General features: G+C 45.1%; 1 protein-coding gene and 1 long non-coding RNA gene across 2 annotated transcripts in view; one reads left to right on the top strand and one right to left on the bottom strand.

Moving 5' to 3' along the window:
• LOC140693565 (uncharacterized) overlaps positions 1–1,835 on the top strand; it is a 545,747-nt gene extending 543,912 nt beyond the window's left edge. Inside the window, exons 24-25 of the mRNA XM_072957353.1 lie at positions 56–165; positions 1,561–1,835. The gene's annotated coding sequence lies outside the window, so the exon portion shown is untranslated. The remainder of the gene's footprint in view (positions 1–55; positions 166–1,560) is intronic.
• The window catches only part of LOC140693590 (uncharacterized), a 153,795-nt gene that overhangs the window by 80,896 nt on the left and 46,799 nt on the right, over positions 1–26,100 (bottom strand). The gene's annotated exons all lie outside the window — the stretch shown is intronic.

Genomic DNA, 26,100 nt, shown 5'->3' with positions numbered 1-26,100 from the left:
CCCCGCCATCCTCACCATGCTTTTTAAAAATGTGTTACTCCCCTCTTTTTCCTAGGTGACATTTTAGGTTATTGGGTCTCAGATTGCTGACACACTCATCCCTGTTCTCAGACATCTTTTAAACTTGGGTGAAGTGATAAGTAGGGGAAGATGATTTACTGAAAGGTAAGAATACTTAAATTCGCATTAAAGCTACATTCTGTCAATCTTTCTAAAATGATTTTCCTCTGATTCTAAATCCACGACCTAGTGAATGTTGTACTCCTGTGTAAATTATTGATCTTCACATCACATTTGTTGAGTGGTCAACGAGATTTGTTAATTAGATTATTCCTGAAAGGAAAAGTTCAGGCTTTTCAGAGTTCCTTGTCTGATGTCACCCAGGCAGTCACAGTAGAAGACAGAGCTGATATAAAAATCCCTCAGCTGCCTGAACTGCAAAGCTTCTGGGATTACTGATCCCTGAAATGCAGGTGACTCTTGATGATAATCTGGGGGATGGTTTAAATGATCAGATTCTTCCAGTCCTATAAATGGGTTCCGTGGCCCCAGCCCCGGGAGAACTGGACATAAGGGCCATATCGTGTGTGGTGGGATGGGAAGGCAAGGTGTAAGAGCTGGAATCACTGAGATTCCACACTCGCTAAACACAGACTCCAGAGCCTAATTGTTGTCAGGTTCTGTTCTGGATTTGAGAGTGTGTTCATACATGATTCTTGCCCTTCTGGAGTCACTGCCTGGGTGGAAGTAACCTTTACATATATCTGTGGAGGATGACATTTAAGTAGATGGGCTGTTATGGTTCTCAATGTGCACAGGCTTGCTCTTCCAGGCACTCGTGGGACTAACGCGAGTCATGTTATTCACTCATTCACTGGTTTATTACCCTTGAATTGATCACTCGTCCCACAGTAAGTGAAACAAGGTAACAGGAAGCTGAGTTTTGTCCCCTCTCCTATCACTGATTGTTTTTCAGTCGGGCGCCCTGCGTATGCATTGTGAAACGGTGGTATTTCGTGCCCAATGGGGCAGCACTGTCAGTTCTGAGAATCAGGGGAGACACATGGGTAGGACAGCACCCTGACACACATGGCACCCCCCATCCCGTGAGACAGAATTGTCGATGCTCAGGTGACCCGATGTAGACTGCGGTGCTAAACCTGAGCATGTTTAGTTATCCTGGTGGCTATGAAAATACAGACTACCAGTCGCTACCTCTGGAGACTCTGAGGGTGTGCACCCCAGAATTCTGCATTTTAAGAAGCACTTTAACGAATCCTGATGAAGAGATCTGAGTGTCCCACGGAGAAACACTGGTGTGCGAGGCACCAATATTGAGGATTCTCAGGGAACGATGTCTTTTTAGGATGGTCCATGGGCCCTCACTTTAGACTTTTGCCTTGGGTTTAATTGTATGTGTTCAGAAGTGATGTCTTTCAATTCCAGTGCATGTCAGCATGCTCTGTGCAGGGATTTACTCTCAGTAGATGGCAAAAACTATGATTCTTCAGGTCACCGAGCTACACTGTGAACGATATTTTATTTTGGTTTTCTTTGTAGCAATGCAGAGTCTCCCGAGAAGAGATTTAGACTCAACAGCTTTGTGTCAGACTTTGGAAGACCGCTGCTGCCCAAGGTGTTCTCTGGCAGTGCAATGACGAATCTAGGTCCCTCTTTCACTGCTACATCAATGAAGTGGACCACTTGGACAAGGCCAAAGCTGGTATCGCTACCATAGCCCTTTACAGTGTTATTCGGCTCCAGGAAGCCATCAGATGCAGCAGGTGGCCAGAGGAGGAGCCGAACAGACTCATGAAATGTGACATCCCCAACTTTATCAACACGGACCAGAACTCTGCCTTTGTGGAAGATGATTTCCTGATTTTGTAACTACCGATTGTTCTAGAAAATAAGCCAGTTGCCCAGAACTCACACAAAGACTTGAATTGAGAAACGTGCTTTCTCAGGTATCTTTCTGAAGATGTGAAGTCTGTCTTTGTATGGAAGGAAGTCCCCTTTCACAAAACTGAATGTGTTTGTGTCTGAGAGAGGGAAATGGAGACAGAAAGACGAAGAAGCAGAAGAGAGCCCCCTCAGAAGAGATCTAGTTAAGGTGAGTTTTTGTGCCTTTAAAAAACATTTGGGGTTTTAGGGGGAACAAAGTATTTACACTGTCTTATTCTCCTCATTGGAAACCTTGGCCCCGTCGTCAGAGTCAGCGGCCTTGAACGGGGGTTGCACGCTGCGTTTCATCTGGCACTGCCACTTCCACGCTCTGCCTTTAGCACGTTGCTTTGCCTGTCAGGGTTGCCACCCTTTTAACTGTAAGGTGAGGAGTCTGGAGTAGATGATCCACCCCAGCTCTGCTGTTTTGCAAATTTCTGATTTCGTATTCGGATGAGTCTGGGATACACCCAGAGCAGTATAAACCAGGCCCTACCTCCTGCCTATTGCTGGGGCATCCCTCAGGTCTGTGCCTTCTACTCAACCCTTTACTGAGCCCAGCTTTTGTCAGGAGCCCAAGTGCCTACCGGGATGGCAGGGGACTTGTCTTTCGTGGTCACGGTGGCCAAGAATTCTATTGGTGTGCTGAAACAACTCTTCTGAGATCCTCCACCCACCCCTGCTCAAACCTAATGACAGCACTACGGTTCCTTTCCTAGGAGGAGAATCAATCCATGGTGCATTTTATGACAATCCTGTCCCCAGGGATGCACGGAAGTTTATCAGCTGAGTGAGGGGAGGTGCCTCTGTGTCCCTGTATCTCTGTCTGCTGACAGTTCGCTGCCACCGGCTACTGAACAAGAAAAGTGCTATTCACCATGTTGTGTGTTTTCCAAATGTGTAGGTGATGGTCTTGTGGCTCGTGCGTGGGCTTTGATTTGGGATGGTGAAGGGCTTATAAATACCTCATCAACATGTATTCGAGGTGGCCTGGTGCCACACAGATTTGATTCATGAAGGCATCAAGCCTGCACACTGGTTTGGAAACAACTTGGTTTTGATCATTCACACTGCATGCATGACTCGCTGCTAATCTCTGGGTGGTTTTTCATTTCAGATTTATTCACCCCATGTCTTGCTTAAGCTGAAAAATACATTTATTTCACCAGAATATTCTCTGATTCTTTGTTTACACACATCCAGTTTTTTTAATTCCTTTAAAAATGATTCTGTGTTTATAATGCCTCCTAATTTCTATCATCTCTATGTTGCCAGTGGCCTGAGACATGCACCAGATTTGATGCCGGAACAGTTCCACCAAAAGAAATCCCTTTGCCGTAATATCTTTTGAGGAAAATATTATTCTTTAAGGCTCTAACAGTAAATCGTAGAAGAAAGCATGGAACATTTCTTGTAGTTAATACATGTTCATGTGAAAAGAAATGATATTTTCATTAAACAATGTTGATTTTAATAACTTTTACAAATGTGAACATTATTATTCATAATTTAAGTAACCAGATAAAACCACAGTTATTTATTATGAAGATTGAAAACTATTTACACGGTCTCTTAATTAGAAGTAGCTTTATTAGAAGACTGAAGGGTATTTAAAAGATGGAAAAATACCCATGATGACACCATCATTTTTATTAACTAAATATCAAGAACTGTGCAGGGATAAGATTTAACCCTCTGCAAACTGCCAAGTTAGCATGAGGTAGTTTGTGGATGCTGCCAGAGGACAGGACACTCCCCCAGGATCAGAGACAAAGGACTTCCTGCCAGCACAGCAGGCAGCCTGTGGTTCAAGTTCATATTGGTTCCTGAGTTCCTTTCCTATTGCTGTTGTAACAAAGGACCACAGACTCAGTGGCTTAAAGCAATACACATTCATCTTCTCACTGTTCTAGGGTGCAGTAGTGCAAAGTCAATGTCAGTGGGTAAAACCAACGAGTGGCCAAGGCTAAGTTCCACACCGAGGCTCTTGGGAGGGATTCGTCATCCTACCTTTCCCAGCTTGCAGAGGTGCTCACACTCCTTGGCCCAGGGCCCTGTGTCACTGTGACCTCTGCTGCCACTTTACATCTCTGTCTCTGACTATATAGATATAGAGGAAGAGTCTTCTACATCTGGTATGGACCCTTTTTCCTACATGGACATTGTATCCCTATTTATGTGCAGATGAAAACCCCTTCCCTCCAGGGTGCGGTGGCATCAGCTCACAAGATGACCACTCTGGGCTTTAAGTGTCCTCTTTGTATTGTCATCAGGGAACTTCTCTCTCCATAGTTAGCTCTGTGTTAATTTGTTGTTATATTTTACCCAGAATTACTGAAAGTTTTACTTAAAAGGGATCCTAATTAGCTCTGTTTACCTGTTTCCAGAGCTGAAAGCTTCAGTTCTAGAGTATCAGTTTGATTTTTCCTAAAAATACATTCCAGTATATTTCTCTGGTGAAAGTCTCTACCCTGTTATCTATTGTCCCATCATTTCCTTATTTTCTTGAATATATTAAAAGTATTTTATAGCCTTTATTGGTAACTCTGATGCCTACATCACATGGGGTTTGCATCCTTTGTCTAATGCTCCTTATTCTCATGTTATCTGTCATATAGTCTGGACATGTTGCATGTCTAGAAATTCTTTATTACATGGCAGACATTGCAAATGAAAAATCCATGTTATCTTCTGTGAGAGCTTTTCTACCTTCCCGTTAGGCAGACAGTGTGAGGGACTGATCATGTCACTCCAATCAGGCGCTGAGGTGGATCAGGACTAAAGTGCCTTTTTTCTTAAAACAGCTTTGAGGTATACTTGGCAAAATAATTTTCACACGTTTAAAGTGTACAGCTTAATACGTTTTGACGTAAGTATATCCCCAAGGAACCATGACCACACTCAAGACAGTGAACATACCCATCACCCACAAAGCTTCTCTCCTGACTTTTGTTGTCCCTCCCTCCCTCCCCGTCTCTTCTCCTGGGAACCATTGATCTGCTTTCTATCACAACATATTGGTTTGCATTTTCAAGATCCTTATATGAATGGATTCATGCAGTATCTACTCTATGTTGTCTGACTTCTTTCATTCAGTGTAATTATTTTGAGAATCATCTGTGTTGCTGTATTAATAGCTTGTTTGTCTTATAGTAGAGTATTGTTTAGTGCTGAGATTTTACTGAAGAGTTTATTGTGAGCAGTGTTTGTATAGACCATCATTTCTTTCTGCATTTACTTCTTGATGGATGCATGGGTTATTTACAACTTGTGCTATTATAAATAAAATAGCAGTGAATATTTGGTTACAAGTCTTTGTATGGACATATGCTTTTCCTTTCTAAAGCACCAGATGAGGAATGTCTGGATTATATGGTACACAGGTGTTTACCTTTTTAAAAGAATCTGTTAAAGACTTTTCCAAAATGGTTGTACTATTGTAAATTCCTCGTGGTGTGTATCAGTTCTGGTTGCTCTACTTCCTTGCCAGCACCTTGTAAGGTCAGTCTTTCTAACTGTATTCATTCTAGTATGTATGTGAACTAGTATCTCACTGTGGTTTTTAAAAGTATTTCTCTAATGACTAATGACACCTTTAATCAGCATCTTTTCATATGCTTATTATCCATCTGGATATCTTTACTGAAGTGTGTTTTCTGGCCTCATTCATTCAGGTGTTTGAATTATTATTGAATTTTGAGACCTCTTTATTCTGGATCAGATACAATGAGAGAACTTTATCAGATATATGATCTGCAAATAGCTTCTGTCTATGGCTTGTCTTTTCATTTGCTTAGCAGTGTTTAGAAGAGCATTGAAGAGTCTTCATGTTCATAAAGTTCACTCTATCAGTTTCTTTTTAAAATAGATGATACTTTTGGTGTCATAGCAAAGAAAAATTTGCCAAACCCAAGGCCATAAAGCTTAAGCCTATGCTTGTTCTCCTAGCTGTTTTATAGTTTTAGATTTCCTATTAAGATCTATGATCCATTTTGAGGTAAATTTGGTATATTTTGTGAGGTGTGGATCAAAGTTCATTTTTTTTTTTTTGCGTATCACGATCTAATTGTTCCAGCACTACATGCTGAAAAGATCCTTTCTCCACAGCATCCTTTTTGAGAATCAATTGTCTGTATAAGTCTTGGTTTAGTTCTGAACATTCTATTGTGTTCCATTATTCTATTTTTCTGTTTTACACCAACACCATAATTTCTGATTACTGTAGCTTTATAAAAAAAGTTTGAAAATCAGATACTGCAAGTCTTCCAACTTTGTTTTTCTTGTTCAAAGTTGTTTTGGATTTTTGGGATCCTTTGAATTTTTATATGAATTATAGAATAAGTTTTTAAATTCCTTACATCCTGTTCTGCCAAAATTCCACCCATGTCTTTGGCCGTCTCCAAAGCCACATTTTCTGAAGAAGTCTCTCTAGATCCCAGGTGAAAGGAATTTCTCTTTCGTCTGTGCTCAAATCACATTTGATATTATTTGATTACATTTAATCATATTTGCCTGTATGTACTTGTCTGACCTTTCCAGCAATTTAGTAAATCTCAAAAGATTAGGAATCTTGACTTGGTTCCCTCTGTGTGCTGAGAAACTAGTTCTATGCTTTGCAGGAGTGAGCCCTGCAGTAAGAGGTATCTGCAGCACACATCTAGCTCATTGCTTGAATATTGTCAAGGAATTCTGCAGATTTAGAATTGTTTATTGATTGTTGTCTCCAAGACGGCTCAGTCTTTTTTATTTCTATTGCTACTGCTGCAGTTTCAAAGAACAATGGGCTAGTTATTTTCCAAATATCAAATCATACTCTAATTGTGTTGTCACGCAAATTATGTGCTGCTGTGTCTTAACAACCTGCTTAGTGTTCACAGGCTCCTTCACTCATGGAAAATTTGGGAGAATGTCATATCCTTAGAGATAGCAATGCTGTCTTTGGCGACCTGAGCAGCAGTATCTGAATTCACTCCTGCTGTTTTTCCAGTGTCCCCTCTAGACCTCCTCCAGCCCTCCATGGGGGGCCCTGCAGTTCTGCCCTAGAAAAGCCTGTTGCTTCTCAGGAAGACTTCCCTATGAAACATAACCATGTCCTTCTTGTGGGGACATTCAGTCCAGAGACCTGAAAGCAGGGGAAAATATTTAGCCTGCTTTTGGTAGAACCTAAATTCTTCCATACTTGTTAGAAGCAATTTCAATGAGGAAACTGTTTTGGCATCTAACAAATCAGCATAAATGACTGATGAGGAAGATCAGCTTCCCCATCCCACTCAGTCGTCATGTTGATGTGACACACACATTGGCAAACATTTTCTCCTGTGAGCAACGTAAAGTTCAAGACGTTATGAATGGCTTTTTGTTTTTATTTCTTAGTCTTTCCACATTCACTGTGTCTCGTGAGATTATATGAATCCTGCTTATTTTCAGCCCAGCACTAAACTTTTTAAAAGGATCACGTGTTTAAAAGGCTAGTGGACAATTTTTTAGAAGACAGAAACCCTTAAATTTTGGTCCCAGAGTTGAATCTTGGTTAGTGGTGAATGAAAATTCCCGTTAAAATTTTAAATTCAGTGATATAAAGTCTTAAAAATAGTTAAATATTAGTCAATTTCATTAAACACTATAAGAGTTATTTACCTTTAAGCCTGTTTCTGGGGCAATTTTGCAATGATTCCCTCCCTTTATCAATTCCCTCTTTATCAGAATCCTTGAGAGGCCCCTGTCATCATTGTCAGTATCATCATCATCAACATGGAACTGATTCTTCTGGAAGATTCTAGGAAAATAAAGAGATGGACGGGATTATGTGTAGGTCAGTGTGTGCATATACAATAAGAACAGCTGTCAGACATTAGATGCAAGATACCCATTTCATTTAGGGGAGAATGTGGTCATGAAATCCTGATGTGGTGAATGAAGGAAGCGGTGGGAACAGGATAGTCAATGGAAAGGAGGAGGAAGTGAGTGAATTGGAGAGCATAGATCCTTGGTTAGTTGATCAGCACATTGGTGAGAATGAGGGGAGTGTGATGGCAGAATCATGTCCCTCCCCGGCCACAGGGTAGCCACCTGTGACATGTTACTGTACATGGCAAAAGGGATGACAGATATTTTAGGATTAAAAATCTTAGAGGATTTCTGTCTCCTAAATTGTCTATTAGTTAGCCTTTAAACCCATGATACATTATTATAGATTAGTGCAGGGGCACAAATAAAAAGGATTCATATAATCTCACCAGACAAACTGAATGTAGAAAGGATAAGGAAGAAAAACAAAAAGTCACTTATAAGTGCCTTGAACCATAAATTGCTCATGAGGAAATGTTACACAAGGTGAATGTCACAGCCACATACATACTGCCTGAGTGGGATGGGACAAGGGGATCCTGAGATGAGACAATAGGGTGAGTAGTCTGGATTGTCCAGGTGGGCTGAATGTAATCACAGGGGTCCTTAAAATGGAGGATATTTCCCAGCTGAGTTTAAAATCAGAGGGAGGTGTAGCGATGGAGCAATGTTCAGAAAGGCTGCTGACCATGAAAATGGAGGAAGTTGAGGGGCACAAGCTAAGGAAGGTGGGTGACCTCTGTAAACTGGAAAAAAAAAGGAAACATTCTCTTCTAGACCCTCTAGAAGGAAGGAACCCTGCTGGTATCTTGAATTTATCCCAATGAGAACTGTGTTGGATCTCTGACATCCACAGCCATAAGCTAATAAGTCTGTGCTGGTTTAAGCTATTAAGCTTAATGGAATTTGTTACAGTGGTAATAGGAAAATAACATAGTGAGCGGTAGTGTAAGGGATTAAAGGTCTAGGATGGGGTGTGGAGAGAATTCTGACATTTACACCTAAAAAACAACCAGGTGAAGGGGGAAGGTGTTTTAAGGAAGACCTACCTGGCAGGGCTGTCAAGCAGACTGGAGTGAGCGAATCCTTGGAGTTAGAGGAATCAATTAAACCTCTACAAGGAAAATAAGAAATAAAATGTAGCAGGGCTTCAGTGTTAGTAGATGTAGGAATGGAAATGGGCAGAGAGATATAAACATTATTTTGAAATTAGCTACAGGTTTGATGACTGCATGTTTGGGAGAGTTAGCCGATGTGTGGACTGAATGCATCCCCTCAAAATCCATATGTCGAAACCTCATCTCCCAGGGTGATGATATAGGGATGCGGGGCCTTTGGGAGGTGATTAGTAGGATAAAATGAGGTCATGAGAGTAGAGCCCTCATGAATGGTATTAGTGTTCTTATACAGGGCCCCAAAGTGCTTGCTTCTCTCTCCTCTCTGGGCCATGAAGATAGTGGGAAGACAGCCATCTTCGAGCTGGCAATCCTCTCCCAGATACATTGACCTTGAAAGCCTCAGCCTCCAAACCATAAGGAATATGCTGGTTGTTTAAGCCACCCGACACACGGTAATTTGTTACAGAATCCCAGACTGACGAAGACAGTGGAGAATGCCACTGTGTTTTGCACTGATTGCCTGGAGAATGCTGAAACCCAGGGAAGTGGGCAGCACAGACGTTTACTCATTTAATCCTGCCAACACTGTAGGGGATAGAGTCTACATTTTCCTCGCTATTTAAAAGGTAAGGAAAAAGAGGCACAAATAATAACAATGACAACGACAACAACAACAACAACAGCAACAATAATTTGTCCAAGATTCACACAGAACTCCCTGGAGGGAGAGTGAGAATTAATACTTATGCAGGCTGGCCCCAGAGCCCCTGCTCATAACTACTAAGTCAGATCACCTTGCTTATTTAATCAGTTTTTTTCAACTGTGATATGAGTGTACTGTGTCCAGTAACTTATAATTTCAAAATACCTCACTGTAAGGGAAACATTAGTCGCAGGCATTACAACCCACAGAAAGCTAGACATACAAAAATAACTTGTTAAGGCAAGATAACCAATAATGTTTTTAAATATTATACCTGCTGACCCTTTGCAATAAAGTGTTTATTTATAATTCTGTCTGGCTACAGAATAACATCATAATCCTGCATGTGGCTGGTGGCTCCCGTGTTGGACAGCACGGGTCTAGAGAATTTAAATGACTTGCCCAGCCTTGCCCAGGAAGCTCGTGGTGGGATCAGAGCTATAGTCTGGGACTGTTCCTTCCTATCCAAGTCCCTCATGGAAGTTTAGAAGCTTCTCCTTTGGTGCCCAGCTGTCTATCCGTACTTATGACATCTTGTCAGGTGCCCCGGCCTGCTCCTGAACATCAGCCAGAACCCACTTCTGCTCTTTTTTGGCCAGGTAATACCTTCTAGCAACTTCCATTGCCTTCTTGGCATCAGTTTTTACATGGAAGGGTAGTGGCTAGAGAAGGAAATGTGTCCACATGACAGGTTTTTCATAAATAAAGTAGGAGTGGTCAAGAGAAGAAAACCTCAGGAATACGAGTGGAAGCAGGTCATTTAATATACCAGATGCGTACTTTCAATGTATGTTTGTGTTTCCGAGTCCACGCTTGTTCTACTCGTGCATTATAGGCCAACACATCAGGAGACAAGGATTTGGGGCAAGAAATAGCGGCTTTAATTTGTAAAGCCAGTGGAGAAGATGGTAGACCAATGTCCTGGAGAACCATCATCCCAAGTCAGAATTCAGGCTCTTCTTATATTAAAAAGGGGAAGCGGGAATGCTTGGTTGATGCAAACTTGGTGTATGAATTCTTTGTTTTTAGAATCCTTTGTTCTTGCAGCTCTTCACCTGGGTCAGATCCGTGTAAACCTCCAACAAGCAAATGTTATTTTCTATTCTGTATCTTGTTATCTTTATACGAATGGAAAAGTGATAATATCCTTCAAAGTCAGAGCCTTGAGATTAGGGTCTCCTGTATATTTCAGGATCTAGGCAACATTGTTTCACAAAAGGTGCAGAAACAGCAAGACTAAGCCTAGGAAACAGGGCACAGGTTTAAAGTCAAAGGAACAGATCTAATATGGAGTCAGATTTGTTCTTTCCTATTTCAGTAGTGCCATGGAGAAGGCACTGTGGGCAGCTTTCTGTAGGGTCCTGGAGGCTTTCTCTCTCAGCCTCTGTGCGCCTCTATTGAAAACCCGTCATCGCTATCTGGCCTGCTGGAAAACCAGTCTGCCTGTTTTGCCCTGAAGTTGTGTTCTGTTTATAACTCATCTCTACTCCTTGGAAAACAACTCAATAAAAACTCAGTTGGTTTCCCACCAGCCCTGAGCAGGGGTGAGGGATAGCATGTTATTATTTTATAAAAAAAAATATAAAAAAGTTTTAAAACAGCACTGGGCACATAGGAGAGAGACAATCAATGCTTCCTGGCTTAAATCGAAAATGATGACTCAGTGAGTCTATGGCTGCTGTATTTGCTGAGCTAGTTACTCCTTTGCTCCATTACACATTTATTTTAACTGAAAAAGAAATATATGCATATGGTTAAAAAAATTCAAACAGAGCAAAAAATACTCAAGTGAAAGAAGTTTTCCCTCATCCTCTGTTCTTACACGCCTCCCTGGAGATGCCAATGTTTACAATCCTTTGTGTGCTTTTCCAGATATGCTATGCAAGTTCCCACCAATGTATGTAAATTCCTTTAAAGTTTTACTTATTTTTAACTTTAAGGGATATAAATCCTCAAGTGGCTTCTGCCACAGTAATAGAAAAGAAGAAATCTGACTCCATATTAGATCTGTTCCTTTGACTTTAACCCTGTGCTCTGTCTCCTAGGCTTCTTCTTGCTTGTAAAACAATGTTGCCTAGAGCCCAAAATATACAGGAGAGCCTATTCTGAAGGCTCTGACCTTTAAGGGTATTTAACACTTTTCCAATCATATAAAGATAACACGTTGCAGAATAGAAAATAACGTTTGTTTTGTTGGAGGTTTACAGGGATCTGACCCAGGGAGATAGCTGGAAGAACAAAGGATTCTAACAAGAAGGAATTCCTACACCAAGAAGTTTGCAAAAACCAAGCACATAGGAAAGCAGCCTGAATTGTGACTTGGGGAGATGGTTTTCCAGGACATTAGTTTGCCATCTAGGTCTACAGAAACTTGCTATTCCATGCCCCAACACTTGGTCTCCCAACTTACTGGCCTGTCCTGCACTGAGGAGAATGAATTTGGACTCAATAACACTTCTACCTACCTAGCAAGTTGGACACTGGGACTGAGGGCAGCTCTCCCACACACAGGGGCCTACGGTGAGCCCTTGATTATTCCCCGAGGTTGGGGTGTGGTTTACCCAGGAGGGATGGGGACTCTACACCAACACTCAGGCAGTCTGCTCCTTCTGGGGCTCTGACATTTTACCTCCCGCTCCCTGCCAGCCCAACATTTGGGACAGTGGAGCTAAGGCAGAGATCGTGCCTGCCTGTTTCCCAGCGTGTAAAAGGGGAATATGTACTCTTCCCAAGGTAGTTCTGAGAAACAACACCTGCGGGTGCTTGGTTCCCTGAGCAACAGTAAACCTAGCTCCTTGTGGGGGCAACGGGTATGATACCCGTAGGGTTTCTGCAGAGACCTTAGCTGGAGGGCTGGGCCAGGGACGTAAAATATGAGCTGTGGGCAATGACGGGTAAGAGAAGGGTGTATAGGCAGGACTGCTGCCTCCTTCGGGGTGCCACAAGAGGTAAAACGCTTTCTCCCCATCTCTGTTTCTCCCCTCCCAATTCCAGATAACTGCCTTCCCTCTGCTCCTCCTGTCCATGTGTCTCCCTCCACTTTTCCCCGCCTCCCCTCCTCCTCCCCTATTCTCCCTCCCTCGGTTCCCCTTCTCTCTCAGGACCCAGAGCGGATCGCTGGCCCTCCTGCGCATGCGCAGTTGCTGCCAGCTGGACCGCGGGTTGGAAGCTCCAGCTCCGAGCCGGGGATCGGCCCCAATGGCTTCTCAGCTCTGTCGCCCTGAAGGCCTTTGGCTACTGCCTGGGGCCGGGGCCTCTGGCTGTGGAAGTGCAAGGTGAGGGGATATCGGGAAAGGGGTGAGGCGGCTGCGGGAGGGCGGTCGGCGTGTCACAGCCCCCAGGGCGCCAGTCAGCGTGTGTTCAGCTGGATTGCTCGGGCCAGACCCCTCTGCCCGCGCCACCTGCCCCGGCGCCCCGGCCACAGCTGTCCAGGGCCAGGTGTGCCCCTGCCGCCTCTTGGCCCAGCCGGGCTCCCCTCAGTCCGCGGCTGGCGTCCGCTTCCCCTCTCCCGCCCGCGAGTCCTCCCCTCCCGGGCTTCCTCTCCTTGGCCGCCGACCCGTCCCCACCACTGGGCGGGCTGTGTCCCGGGCGGGCGGGGTCTGCACACCCGGACGGGGCGGGCGGCTTGGGCTGGGGCTGGGGCTGGCCTCCGAGCGGGGCTGCAGCCCGCGTCCCCCACCCCGCTCTCCCTGCCCCGCGACCCCGGGGCTGCCTTCCTCTCCCTTTCCCGATCCCTGAGGTCCAGATTAGCGGCGTGGGCGCTGCTCCCCAGGCTGAGAGCCCGCGGCTGTAACTCCCAGCTTCTCCTGGTGGAGTCGGGAAAAGGGAGCGGCAGTGCTGAGGGAGCTTCTGTCTCCTTGATCAGGATTTCTGCCCCAGGTAAGTACCTTGAACACTTTCAGGTGTTATGATGGCGGTGCTTGTTGATGTCACATGTTTTTATACTGAGAGGGATTACAGTGGTGAAAGCAGGGCTTGGTTCAGTTAAAAATGAGCTGAAGGCATGAGGCTGTCTCATCCTCCATCATTCACTCTCCCAGGGTGAAACGTGAGACCGTCGATCTTAAAAAGATACTTATAGTCCCTAACTAGTCCAGCCCAGCTATTGTGTGTTAACAGGAACAGCACAACCCGAGGCGTTGGAGACCCAGGGACATTGCACTCCTAAAGAGCTCCTGGCAAAATCTGGTTTGTTTTGTTTTTTTTGTTTGTTTGTTTTACTTAAATTGTGGGACAGACTAGTAGTATAGAGGGAAAAATAATTGGCAAGAAGGATTTTTTCATTTAACAGCTTTATTGTGATATTGTTCACACACCATGAAGTCCACCCACTTGAATGTTACAATTCAGCAGCTTTTAGCATATTCACATTTGTGCAACCATTATTATTCCAGAACGTTTTCATCACATCAGAAAGACCAGTTGAAATGCATGACCTATCCACCCCTTCCCAGTGGTGGTTCTAAAGAAGTTTCTTGGCTGTTCCTGACCATAAATTAACTTGTTACATTCCATGAAATATCTGGGAGGAATTCTAATCAGAATTGCAATGAATCTGTCTATCAAAGCAGGAAGAATTAATGTCTTTATGGCATAAACTTCTTCTACACATGAATATATTTGGGACCCTATCTTTTCATCTGTCCAGAGCCAGGCCTATGGGAAATCCTCATTAATTCTTGGGTTTGTGAATGATGAGATTCAATACATCATTAGATGCAACTGTAGCCTTTCACTGAAGAGAAAAGTAACCTCGTAGAAGCCAAGTGATTCTCTGATGGTTAGAATGAGTGACCGCCAGTGCTGGAGTATTCGAGTGGACTTGGTGCTTGCAGAGTTCTCCACCACCTACAGCTAAGGGGATTACCGTGTTCTTTTACTTTTTTTTTTTATGGCGTTGCTTTTATTTTTACTTATTATATAAAATTATTTTTTATTGAAGTGTTGTAAATTTACCATGTTAGCTTCAGATGTACAGCAGAGATTCAGTTATAAGCTTATGCATATGTATATAAATGTTTTTCAGATTGTTTTTAGTACAACTCATTACAAGAAATTGAAAATAGTACCCTGTGCTATATAGTAGGTCCTTGTCATTTATTTTATATTTATTAATGTGTATCTGTTAATCCTCCCTTTCCTGCCTGCTAACAACAGTTGGCTTTCTATGTCCATGAGTCTATTTCTAGCAGCACCATTTTTGCTAGCAATATATGCTGGTTGGCTCTTTTCTGTTTCAGTAGTTCCATCTTATGTGTGGGCGTTTTTCTTCTGGTGGGCCTGTGTGTTTTGCACACGTGATAATAGAGATCTGTATTTGGGAGAACTCCAGGCCTCGTGTAGTCCCTCGTATGGAGCGCCCACTGAACTGATGCTTGAACTTGGAAAAAAACAGTAAATGATGGAATTTCCACTATGGTTGAGACTTCCAGGTTTCTATAACCTCTTTAGCCCACCTAAATTTTGGCTGCACCCAATACTGGATAATTTGGTGGAACTTCATGGTATGGTGATGTAGAGACAGGGCCTTGTATGCTTCTTCTCTTTCCTTTTTCTAACAATCATTTTCCTGGGCCTTCCAGGTACTCCCCCAGAAGGGCCCAGGGCTGGCTTGGTGCTGCACTGAGGCAATATTTGTTAATAATTCCCTTTCCTCATCTCTTCTGAGCCTCCATTTCCTTCTCTACACAATGAGGGCTTAGACTAGATAAGTGCTTTTCAGTTTCTTTTAAAGCCATGTTTCCTTTGAGAAACAGAAAATTCAAATCTCTCCTCCCATCACAGCCCTTTAGATTTTGACACGTCCTCCAAGGAGTCACATAGCTCTTTGTGGTAAATTGATGTGATTGTGATTCCACGTGGCACAGAAAAGACTCTTCAGAGATTTATTGCAGGGAGAGGGCAGGAAAGGGGCAGTATGTCACACTTTCTTGTGTGAGCACTGGAGCAAAGGCTTGGGTTTAAATACAGTTTCTGATGTGGCATCTCTCTAATCTTGCACAATGTGATAAACCTCTATCCCTAGTTTCTTAATGTGTCAAGTTGGGGTGGTAATGTTTTAAGGCTTTTGTGAAACATTATACACATAAGCCATTTGTGTCTCGGTAGATACAAGACCTGCTAGAGAGTCGGAATTTCTTTAAAAATACATATATATTGTCCACATCACTCTGTCTGTGTGTATTTTGAAGTTCCTGGAGGGTGAGGGTTGAGTGTAATGTCCATCGTGGGACAGGTGGCCCATGGGTCTGTGTGCCTCAGATTGCCCCCTCCTCCCCAGTCCTCTTCCTCTCAGTCCAGGATGAAGTTCCCTAGTAGATTTACACACAGGTCTTGTGGAAATGGCTTTTCATTTTATTGTTTCACCAAGGAGGGTTGCCATCATGATCTCTGTGGTCAGGTTTTGGTGACCTGAAGGCTATGCAATTGGGGATTTCTATTTTATAAAAAGAAAAAAAATTACAAATACAAAATTAGACCTAGGTTGGTGGCAGGGGCTTTTGAAAGTGGGGACCATTAGCTTTTTTAGCTTCAGGTGCAGTGGCCTCTGGCCACGAGGACACATCCTCATGCTCTGAATTTGGAGGGACCAGTGGGTTCAGTGGGAATATTTACTGAGTGCATCTCATGGGCTGCGCATTCTCTTATTTGTACTGTGTGTTCCTTATTTGAGTTGGTGAGCTGATTTAAACTCAATAGCCTCTTTAAAATAATAGACTTTTTATTTTTAGATGTAATGTAGATTCCCATGTAGTTGTAAGAGATAATATGGAGAGGGCCTATGGACTCTTTGCCCAATTTTCTTTAATAGTTCCATCTTGCAAAGTTGGGGTACTATTCATTCGTGACTCACTAACCCTTTTAGGTTTGTGTTATTGCCCTCATTTCTATTTATGAATAAACTGGTGTTGAGAGAAGCACACAGGTCTGCCCAGGTCACCCACGTGGTTAGTGAAGATTTGGGTGGAACGTGGGCATGGCATTTCCAAGCAGTACCATTATGATGGTCTGTGGCAGGGAGCAGCATTCACATTGCTTGTTTATTCATTCATTCAACAAACATTTATTGAATAAACTCTGTGGGTCAGATGCTTTCATAGGGTTATCTGATTCTTCAGCAGTATGGAGAATCAGGTAATGTTTTCTTTTTTTTTTTTTTTTAATATGAGAAAAATATCTCTGAGAGGTTATAATCTCCCCAAAGGAAAAATAGCTCATAAATGAGGGATAGTACATTTGTACAGTTCCTTCTTCTTATGCAAATGGTACCCTAGGCATTTTACATTTGCAAACTTCCATAATCCAGATATATTCTTGTAAGGCAAGAAGTTTTTTTTTTAATTGAAGTATAGTCAAGTTTACAATGTTGTGTCAATTGCAAGGTGGTTTTTTTTGAATTTTGAATGGAGAAAATATTTTTTGAGGGGGTTAATTAAGTTTATTTATTTGTTTCATTTTTCTAAAATGAGGTACTGAGGATTGAGCCTAGGTCCTTGAACATGCTAAGCACGTGCTCTACCACTGAACTGTACCCTCCTCCCCAAAGCAAGTTTTCTTACCCATTATTCTGCACCTTAGGAGTTCAAATAAATTGGCGTTGAAATCCAGATATTTTGATCCTACTATGGTTCTTTGCATTATATCCTGCTGAGGGGTGGGGAAGCAGTTCCTTTATTCATTCATTTATTCAGCAGTTTTGAGCACCGACTTTGCATCAGGGCCTGCCTAGGTGCTTGGAAACAGAAAACAAGAAATGATCCTTTTCTGCAGGGGATGGCAGCCTAGACCAAAAGCTGGGTAATGTGATCTGAGCTTCAGTAGCCATGTGCAGACGCTGAGGACAAACTTATCCCCGATTTGCTTGGACTTCCCTTGCCTTCTGGCTGGTGCACACCAGGTCGCCGCATCCCAGTGAGGCCCGCAGCCCACAGCACAGTATGTACATCGATTTACCCTCCCTTCTCGGCAGCGCCTGCAACATGAACGCCCCTGACTACATGCAGTGCGCTGAGGACCGCCAGACTCTCCCGATTGTGGTCCAACCTGTGGGGATCATCTTAGAGAATTTCTTTTGCATCTATAATGGAATCTCCTTGGTGAGCCAGATCAGACCGTGCGGCTCCCAGTGGGCACTCTGTATCTACTATAGGTATCTCTATGCGCCCGAGAATGGATGGAGTGACTTCCAGACCCACCGCAATGTCATGGGCCTTGTCACCATTACTGACTGCCTCTTGGCCAAGACCTTCTAGAAGCTCCACGCACAGAGGAGCTGTATGGCACCACGCTCTACGACTCTCAGCTCTTTGTCTTTGTGCTGTATGGGGAGGTGGCCGAGCAGCCGCACACCGACGTGGCCTTCAATCTACGAGGACTGCAGGGTGGTGGAGAAGAGGATCGACGACTTCACTGAGTCACTCTTCATCTTGCCCAAGTCCAAGTGGCTGGATGGGGACCCCGAAAATTCTGGGGAGAAGACCCCCCTCCTCTACATCCTATTTGAGAAGGAGGACTTCGTGGGACTGGACACAGACAGCAGGCAAGTCAACCTGAAGGCCGGGCCACCCTGGCTGTGTGACAGATTGCTTCCCTACATCCAGAATGGGATCATCAAGGAGGAGGGCTTTCTTGTAGCCAAGGCGGGAAGGAGGTGTAGCCCGCCGGTTTTCAGACGTTTAAAACTAAATCCGCCTTTGTTTCAGAGAGATCCTTTTAGGGTTAGTGTGGACACTTACTCCCCTCTTTCAGCCAGGACACTTGGGGGGACCCCTGGAGTTGCTGTCCAATAGAGTAGCCACAGCTACTGTTGTTAGTAGTGCTGGGGAGGAGGCCGGTCTGAGCTGAGATGTGCTGTAGGTCAAATGCACATCAGACGCTGAAACTTGTCTAGTAAAAAGAATATAAACTATCTTGTTACTTTCTATATTGATTACACGTCAAAATGATAGTATTTTACATACAGTAGAATAAGTAAGGTCTGTTCTTAAAATCAGTTACTTGGTTTTTTTTGTTGTTGTTACATTTTAAACGTGGCAACTGAGAAACATTATTTACATGACTCTCATTTCATTCCTGTTGGACAGCCTGTCCTGGGACAGTTTCATCCCTTTGCTTATAAATGAGACTCTGAATCCCGAGACGCAGAACGAGGTGCTGGTTGAGCTCAGGGTGGAGCCGATGTCTCCTGCCTCCCAGGCCCAGCACCAGCACGGCTCAGGCCCTCTCCCCTGCCTGACAGCCACCATGCCAAGTTAGGACATCAGAAACACTGCCAGGGGCTTCCGAATTATCTCCTTACGCAGGGAAAGGCGTGTCACGGTGTATGGGACACAGCAGGGAAACATTCGTCCTCACTTTGTCCCTGTGATTAGGTCAAAGGCCCCACTCTGCCTTGGAAGTGCAGACGATCTCTTCTGGGCTGCCTAACCCCTCACCCTCTACTATGTTTCCCTGTGTATCTTTCAAGCTGTCCCTCGGGCAGAAGAGGGTGAGACGTCTTTGCCGAGAGGTGGTCCCCCTTTACTGGGGAGAGTGAGGTGAGCTGTGTCCCCCCGGCCTACGGCCTCGGGCCTTGAGTCTGGAGAGCGCTCATGGCGGTCCCACAGGTGACGGTCGGAGGACATGGCACGTGCTGCCGGGCCCGCTGTGCAGGAGGGGCTCTGTGATTCTCTGTGATTCTAAGTTCAGATTCTACTTTCTTGTTGTTGGTAAGATGGAGGAGAAGATGCCAGAGAATTGATAAAAAGAAAATCCACACCAGTCCTGTGAATGACAGACACAGGGGATCCGTGTCCCACCTGCGTGTGGTGCCTGGCGGGCTCTGGAATAATTTTCACTTCCTCCCCGGACATTCCTCTATGGCTTAAGGAAGGGGAGAGGCATGTCGTGGCCATGATCTGTACTTGTCCTCACAGGGCCCTGTGATCTACATGCCCACACTACACTTCTGCTCCTTGGAGATGAGGTGTCAGGTTTAGGAAACTGGGCACTGCTGAGGGCATAGCTGCCAGAACCGTGCTACACCAAGGCTGGCTCCGTTCACCTCACCTGTCACCTCCTGTTGAGTCCTAAGGCGTCATTCAAGGTAGGTGCATCGGTGCAATGAAAGCAGGGACCTCCTTCACCCCCTGGACAGACTGGTGGGTGATCAGTGGAAGCCTGGAGCCCTGCCCCAGCCCCACGCCAGTGCCTCCTATTTTGTCATAGGAGGCACTGGTGACATTTTTGCTCAGCAACTGCTTGGCTCTGATTCTGCAGAGCCAACAGAGAATGCCAGCTTGTTTTTGCCTTTTGAAGTCTGCCCTTGGGATTTGGCGGAGTAGCTGGATGTGTGCTTAGCCCATAGTGGTTGACACTGTCACCATTGTTTACCCAGAACCTCGTGTACCAGGCATGGCTGCCGGCATCAAAATACAGCAGCACATTAAACCTCCCTCCTGGTGGGTCTGTCTGTTCTGGTACCATAAGGGCTCAGCCAGCATCTGAACGTCAGTGAGATAACGTGGCCAGTGAGCTCGGGTCAAGCACGTTCTCCTCCAGTGACTTTTACTCCATTGTTGCTTTTACTATTACACAGTCATTAATTTTTTAAACAATGCTTTGGTTCAGGAGCAGAACCTAATTCTCCCCTGTTCCTCTTGGTGGGAGTGAGTAAAGTTGTCCAGCTTGAAATGCGACCACATTTTGTAGCTCAAAAGCTGTCTACACGCATCTAGGTGAAGTTTTGGTTTGGGGCGCTGACCACGTTGGGGTCCCCAGGCAGCATCGCTCCCCTCAGGCCCCTGCCTTCCCTGGATCAGGAGGTGAGGGTGGGTCTCACCGTCCCCGCGTCCCTGTCCTCATCACACTCACGTAATTTCTTGTAAATGCTGTCAAAGTCATTTTTGTTCTCGTGTGTTTCTAATTTTGGCTGTTCCTCTATTCCTTTTTCTATTTTCCTTTATCCCTTATACCACCCCGTGAGCATGTTGTTCGGTCTGAAAATGTGGGCTGTGCACACCCTGCATTGGAATAGCCAGATCGCCCTCTGTGCCGTCTCCATCGCTATAAAAAGCAAAAACTTTACAGTTGCCATGATTCGTATATTATCCTAGTCATCTTATTTTCTACTTTTTTGGAATTTTTGCTCTGTTAGCACATCACCCACTGGAGTTTGATATATGTTAAAGTCCTTGCTTTGAGGAACCTATTAGTTCGTCCTTATATTTGGTAACAAATGCTCTCTTACTAATTTTGTTTATTTGTTTTGAAGAAGTGAGATGCGAATTGATTTAGGCGGCTGCTGAGGGATTTTTTTCATGGAGTATTTAAACTTGGAAAGTCAAAATCTGCAGCACCTTGCTTGATTCTGGCTTTTACACAAACGTGCTCGGCACACGGTTCCTGGCTGTCGCTGTGTGACGTGCGTGACGGCGCTTCCTGGCCGGCGGTCACTGGTGAGGAAGTGGCCGGCTCGGGGGTGAGCAGCTGCACGGGACGCTGTTGGAGGAAGCAGTCACCGGTTTTTTGTTTTTTGGTTTTTTTTTTTGCATTCACCTTCCCAGTGCCATTTACTTTACTTTGCATTCATAGAGGGGGAGGAGCGGGCCTAAAACCATGCCACTCTTTTGTTCCCTTTATGAGGCTGGTTTTTCTAAGTATCAGGAAAACATTGCCTTGTCCTAAGGAGCTGGTTCACTTGGATCTGGTGGACACAGGGACCCCTAAATGGGACCATAGCTTCCTCTCTGCTTCAGCCAGTGGGCGTTCAGAGCCGGGTCTGTGGTTTGCCTCAGCAGCCGTGCAGGCCTCCCTGCACCGGCCTTTACTTTTACCCCTTTTTGGCAGTAAATAGCTGACTCTGTGTCTGTTGCAGCTGATGTCCACCACTGACGGCCGTGTGGTTATTTTGCGGTAGTGAGTCTCCAACACCCCTGTCAGCCGTGAAGGGACCTTGCATTCTCACCCCGACCCTGGTTCATCTCACCCAGGGAAAGGGCTTGGCCACCACCGTCATGCTGGACATGAGGCCTTGTTTCTCCTTTCATGCTCTGGTCCAAATGTGGACACTTCATCCTTCACTGACTTGGTCTCGCTTGAGACAGTCCAGACTTTCTGAAAGAGTCCATCACATTCTGGGGGGGAACAGAACAGAAGTAAGGGTCGCAAGTAGGAGTCTAGGCTGTCTGGGTTGGCAAATGCAGGCTGGGATCTGTGATGGCCGGTCTGTGCCCTGGAAACTGGCCTTTCCCGTGGCTCCCGAGAGAAAAGGGGTCGGAGCAAGAACAGAGTTGCCTGGGTTCCTACCATCCTCATCTGCTCACTGACAGGAGTGTCAGCTAACAAGGAGCTCCCCCAGACCTCGGGCCCTTCAAACCTCAGATCACGGGAGATCCTTGAGTCCCTTCTTCTGGTCCTTCTTTGTGAGAATCCAGTGCCTTCTGAGGTGACTGGCAGCAGGAGATGCCTCCCCCTCCAGGGAACTCCCTTCGGAGGACTGTGACTCAGTGCACCTTGCTGTGAGCTTGTGGGTTTCCATCGTGCTCCCTGCAGAACCAGACTTGAGACTGGCTTAGCGACAGAAATAACAAGACTGATTCCAGGGCAGGGCCAGGTGGAGGGAACAGTGGAAATTGAATGTGACCTCAAACACCTAGGTGGGTGCTGGGGCTGTTACTAAAATGGGGAGCCTGGGAGGTACCTGCCAGGAATCGAAGTCTAGAGTAAATGGTGGACATAAGGCCTTTTTTTTTTGACATATGGCATTTTTAAGATGCCATTTGTCATCCAAGTTAGGACTTCCAAGAGGCACTCGTGTCTATGAGCCTGGGGCTCAGGTGAAGGAGCTGGACTAGAGATACACATTGGGATTCGTCATTCTTAGCTGGTGTTCACAGCCGTGCAAGTGGATCAGCTCATCTCAAGAGGTGCAGACTGTGTCTGAGGGGGGGCAGGGCTGTGTCTGGTTTGGAGGAAAGCCCGGACCATGCAGCTTTGGTGTGTCAGACAGCGGCGTTTGTGATTTTCAGAGCAATGGCATTTATCCTTAAGGTTCTGGGGGGTGGGCAGGCCCACCCAGGAAGAAATCTGAAGAGAGGGTTTTGGCCACGTGTGCGCGTCTTGGGACGATCCAGAGGCTTCAGGGTCCAGAAGGGGAAACTCCTCAGAAGCTGGAGTCGGAGTGGGGAGTTGGGAGAATGTAGTCACACTCTCCTGTGATGAAGGGAGGGAGGCCTAGGGAGTCCGCACCCTAGCGGACTCTCTTTCTCACGAACAAAAGGCAATCAGACAGAAGATTTGAGGTAAGAAGGGATGGGCGTTGGGAGAGGAGCCAACCTGGAGAACGGTGGTTGAACAATTCTTGAATAGTCTCCCTGAAACATAGAGTTAAAAAAACCCAGACTCTTAAGAATATTGATAGTGACTGGGGAGGAGGCAGTTGTTTTTCTGACCTCCTAAGGGTAAGGTATGTATCCGGGGATATACAGAAGAATCGGGCAGTCTGTTCCTGGGGCTTCACCCTTACCAGGGGGAACAGTGCAAGTTTAAAGGGGGAGAAGGGCAGCGGAGGGAAACTAGCCAGGCCCCGTGTCACGTACCAGTCGGCCGCCCTACTTGCGTGTTGCATTCACATCCATGCCTCCCAAGTGGGCGGTGGCAGCCCCGTTTTGAAGATTGGGAAGCCTCCTCAGAGGTTTAAGGAATTGGTTCATTTAGCAGCTAGTAAATGCTGTAGCAGGATTCCAGCAGGGCCTTGTCAGACTTCAAGGGCATGTTCTCTCTACTAATTCCGGTTGTACCTGAAATGGTGAAGTGAGTCAGTTTCGGAGCCTTTCAGAGAAAGTACGCTTTAAGTGCCTCAGGACTGTTGCACAAAGCTCAGTGTTCTTTCATGGTTCAGAACCAGCACAGTGCTTTTTGCCCCACAGATGTAAGGTCTTACTCCTTTGACGATGGCGTGGTTGTAAATGACATACAGGTGCAAAACCACACTTAGCAGCTTCTGAAGGGAAACTCTCCTGTTCTCCCTTGATCGGCTTTCTTCCACGGGATGTAACTGTGCTGCAGCTGAGGCCTGAGCTTTCCGTATGGAGTGAGGGTTTGATATCCAAATTTAGCATAAAACAGTCAGATGGAGAAAATCGAAGATGACAATATATTTTGGGGTTTCATTAGACAAGACATACTATCTGTTAATGGCTCATAAAGCTAATGAGATTGAGTACAGAACATTTCATTTCTTACTTTCTACTGAGAGCTGTCTTCCAACATAAGGTTCTCTGCTTTGGAACTTCAGCTCAGCCACTAGGGCGCCTGTCATTGTGTTGGTGTGATTGCATTTACACAGTGCATGTAATCTGGGCTTCCTTAGCCCCAAACACTCCAGTGCAGAATCATAGGCTGTAGCCATCACTTAGTTATACAAATACTTCTAAAACTATATGATACCAAAAAAAATAAATAAATAAAAATAAAGAGAGAGAGGGAGATTGCCTTTATCAAAGTTCCTTTGGATTTTAACTGCAAAGTGTTGTTGAGCAGCTCTGGTTTCCTTTGGATATGAATATATACATTTCTTTGCATGTAACTTGGATTTCAGGCTTGAACACCAAGCTCTTGTTTTCCATGAGCCACAAAAATCATAGCCAAATGACACACGTATTAAACAGTTTATTCTTTTTATCTGAGACAGAATCCTTGAATTTGGGACTTGAGCTGCGACTTTCCTGTTTGCTCTTCCCACCCCTCTTGTCACCTCACTCCTTTTTCCCACGTGGCCTCCAAGAGGTCATGGTCTCATAGGAGCAGGTGGACAAATACCAGTTGGTCGCCAAGCAGTGCTGCTGTAGATGGAGCCAGCCAAGAGCTAAAGGACATCATCAGGGAGGACTTCCTGGAAGAAATTGGCTCTACATTCAGTTCTGAGGACAGAGTAAGAGTCAGCCAGGGGAAGGAATCAAGAGGGTGACTCAGGTGGCAGGAGCAGCCTGGGTAGAGGCCTGGAGGCTTGTGGGGTGAGGACTCGGGGAGACTGCCCTGTGTGGTCCAGGGTGGTGGGTGACCCTGCTTTGAAGGACACTGGAGAGGGCCTAGGGGTGGAGGGCTTTGGAGGAGCTTGGTTTTTACTAGAACTGACACAGAAGAGGCAGTGAAGGGTGTCAGCAGGAAGTGACCCTTAGGAGAGCAGCTCTGCCTGTCCTTTTGAGTCCCACCCCTTCATTCTTTTATTCACAAAACACGCAATTCTGAGTGTCTAGGGGAGAGGGGGTGGACCCACAGTAGTAAGCAAAATGTACTTGCTTCTTGAGAGCTTAGCAGTGTCAGAAGTTGACTTAGATTAAAATGTTTTATTAACACAGCAGGGCACCTAATCCAAAGTGCGGAGGTTGGAGGGAAGGAAGACTTCCTTGACAAACAGTTAAAATGAGCCTGGAGGCTAGTGGGAAGTAGCAGCAGGTCACGGGGCCCCTGAGGTCACTGGGGACCTGGTACTGAGGTGAGGATGGACAAGCAGGGTCGGGGGTGGGGCTAGAACTCTACCAGGGAGCCTCTGATGGGTTTGAAGTGGGGGAGATGTAATCAAATTTGTGCTTTGGGAAGGCTGCCTTGGCTGTGTGTGTGTGTGTGTGTGTGTGTGTGTAGCGGGGAAGAGGGGGAGGGTGTCACCAACTGGGAGGGTCATTAGAAGACCATTCACAGGCTCGGAGGCCACCAGTGGGAGAGGGGCGTCGGGACTGCTTGGGGACCGCAGGGGCAGAGTGGATGCCGGGTTTCCTTGTGTGGAGGGCTTGTTAGCGGGGTCGCTCTAGCGACACCTTGTGGCTGGAAGTAAACAGATGGAGGCCACCAGGTGGACTTTCCTCTTCTCTCCTTCCCTGCCTTGTGTGATGATCTTAGCTCTGCCAACATATGGAACAGAAGAGCTAAGTTCCAGAGTAGCCCAGGACTTTGCTGGGCTCGTTCAAGTGAGAGCAGATAGGATTTAGGCTTGTGTTGAGATCTGTAAGTTAACTTAGCTAGAAACGTCCTGTCTTTTGGATTTTCATAGGGGTAGTAATTCTTGATAAAGATTGCTTTCTTGGTGAGAGGAAATTTAATACAACTGATGTCTTTCTCAAAAAATATCTTATCTTTTAAGAAATTTAATATTCAAAATAATAGGAATATTTTAAAATGATAAACTAAGGCTTTCGTGTAGTTTCTTTGGTTTCTGAGTTGATGTGTAGGTAGACCCTTTGCATTACATAATAGCACATCTTTGACAGTATTTAAAGAGCTGTTAGTGAGCGCCCCCAATTTGAAAGCATCATTAAAGCTTGCTCTGAAATAGTGAAGTCATATAGGTCTTGTTTGCAGAAACCAGATATTTGGTTTATAATCTGCAGCATAGCTCCCTTTATAAAATAATAATAGATTCAAAATTAACAAAGTGGAAAATAATTGATTTTTTTAAAAAATGAAACATAAACTTTCTTGTGCTATTGTTGCAACTGGAAATTTTGAAAAGAA

This window comes from Vicugna pacos, unplaced genomic scaffold, assembly GCF_048564905.1.
Source record: "Vicugna pacos unplaced genomic scaffold, VicPac4 scaffold_19, whole genome shotgun sequence".
In the NCBI taxonomy this organism is placed as follows: Eukaryota; Metazoa; Chordata; class Mammalia; order Artiodactyla; family Camelidae; genus Vicugna; species Vicugna pacos.
Note: the sequence above shows the minus strand (reverse complement) of the source record. Positions and strands in the feature narration are given on the sequence as shown.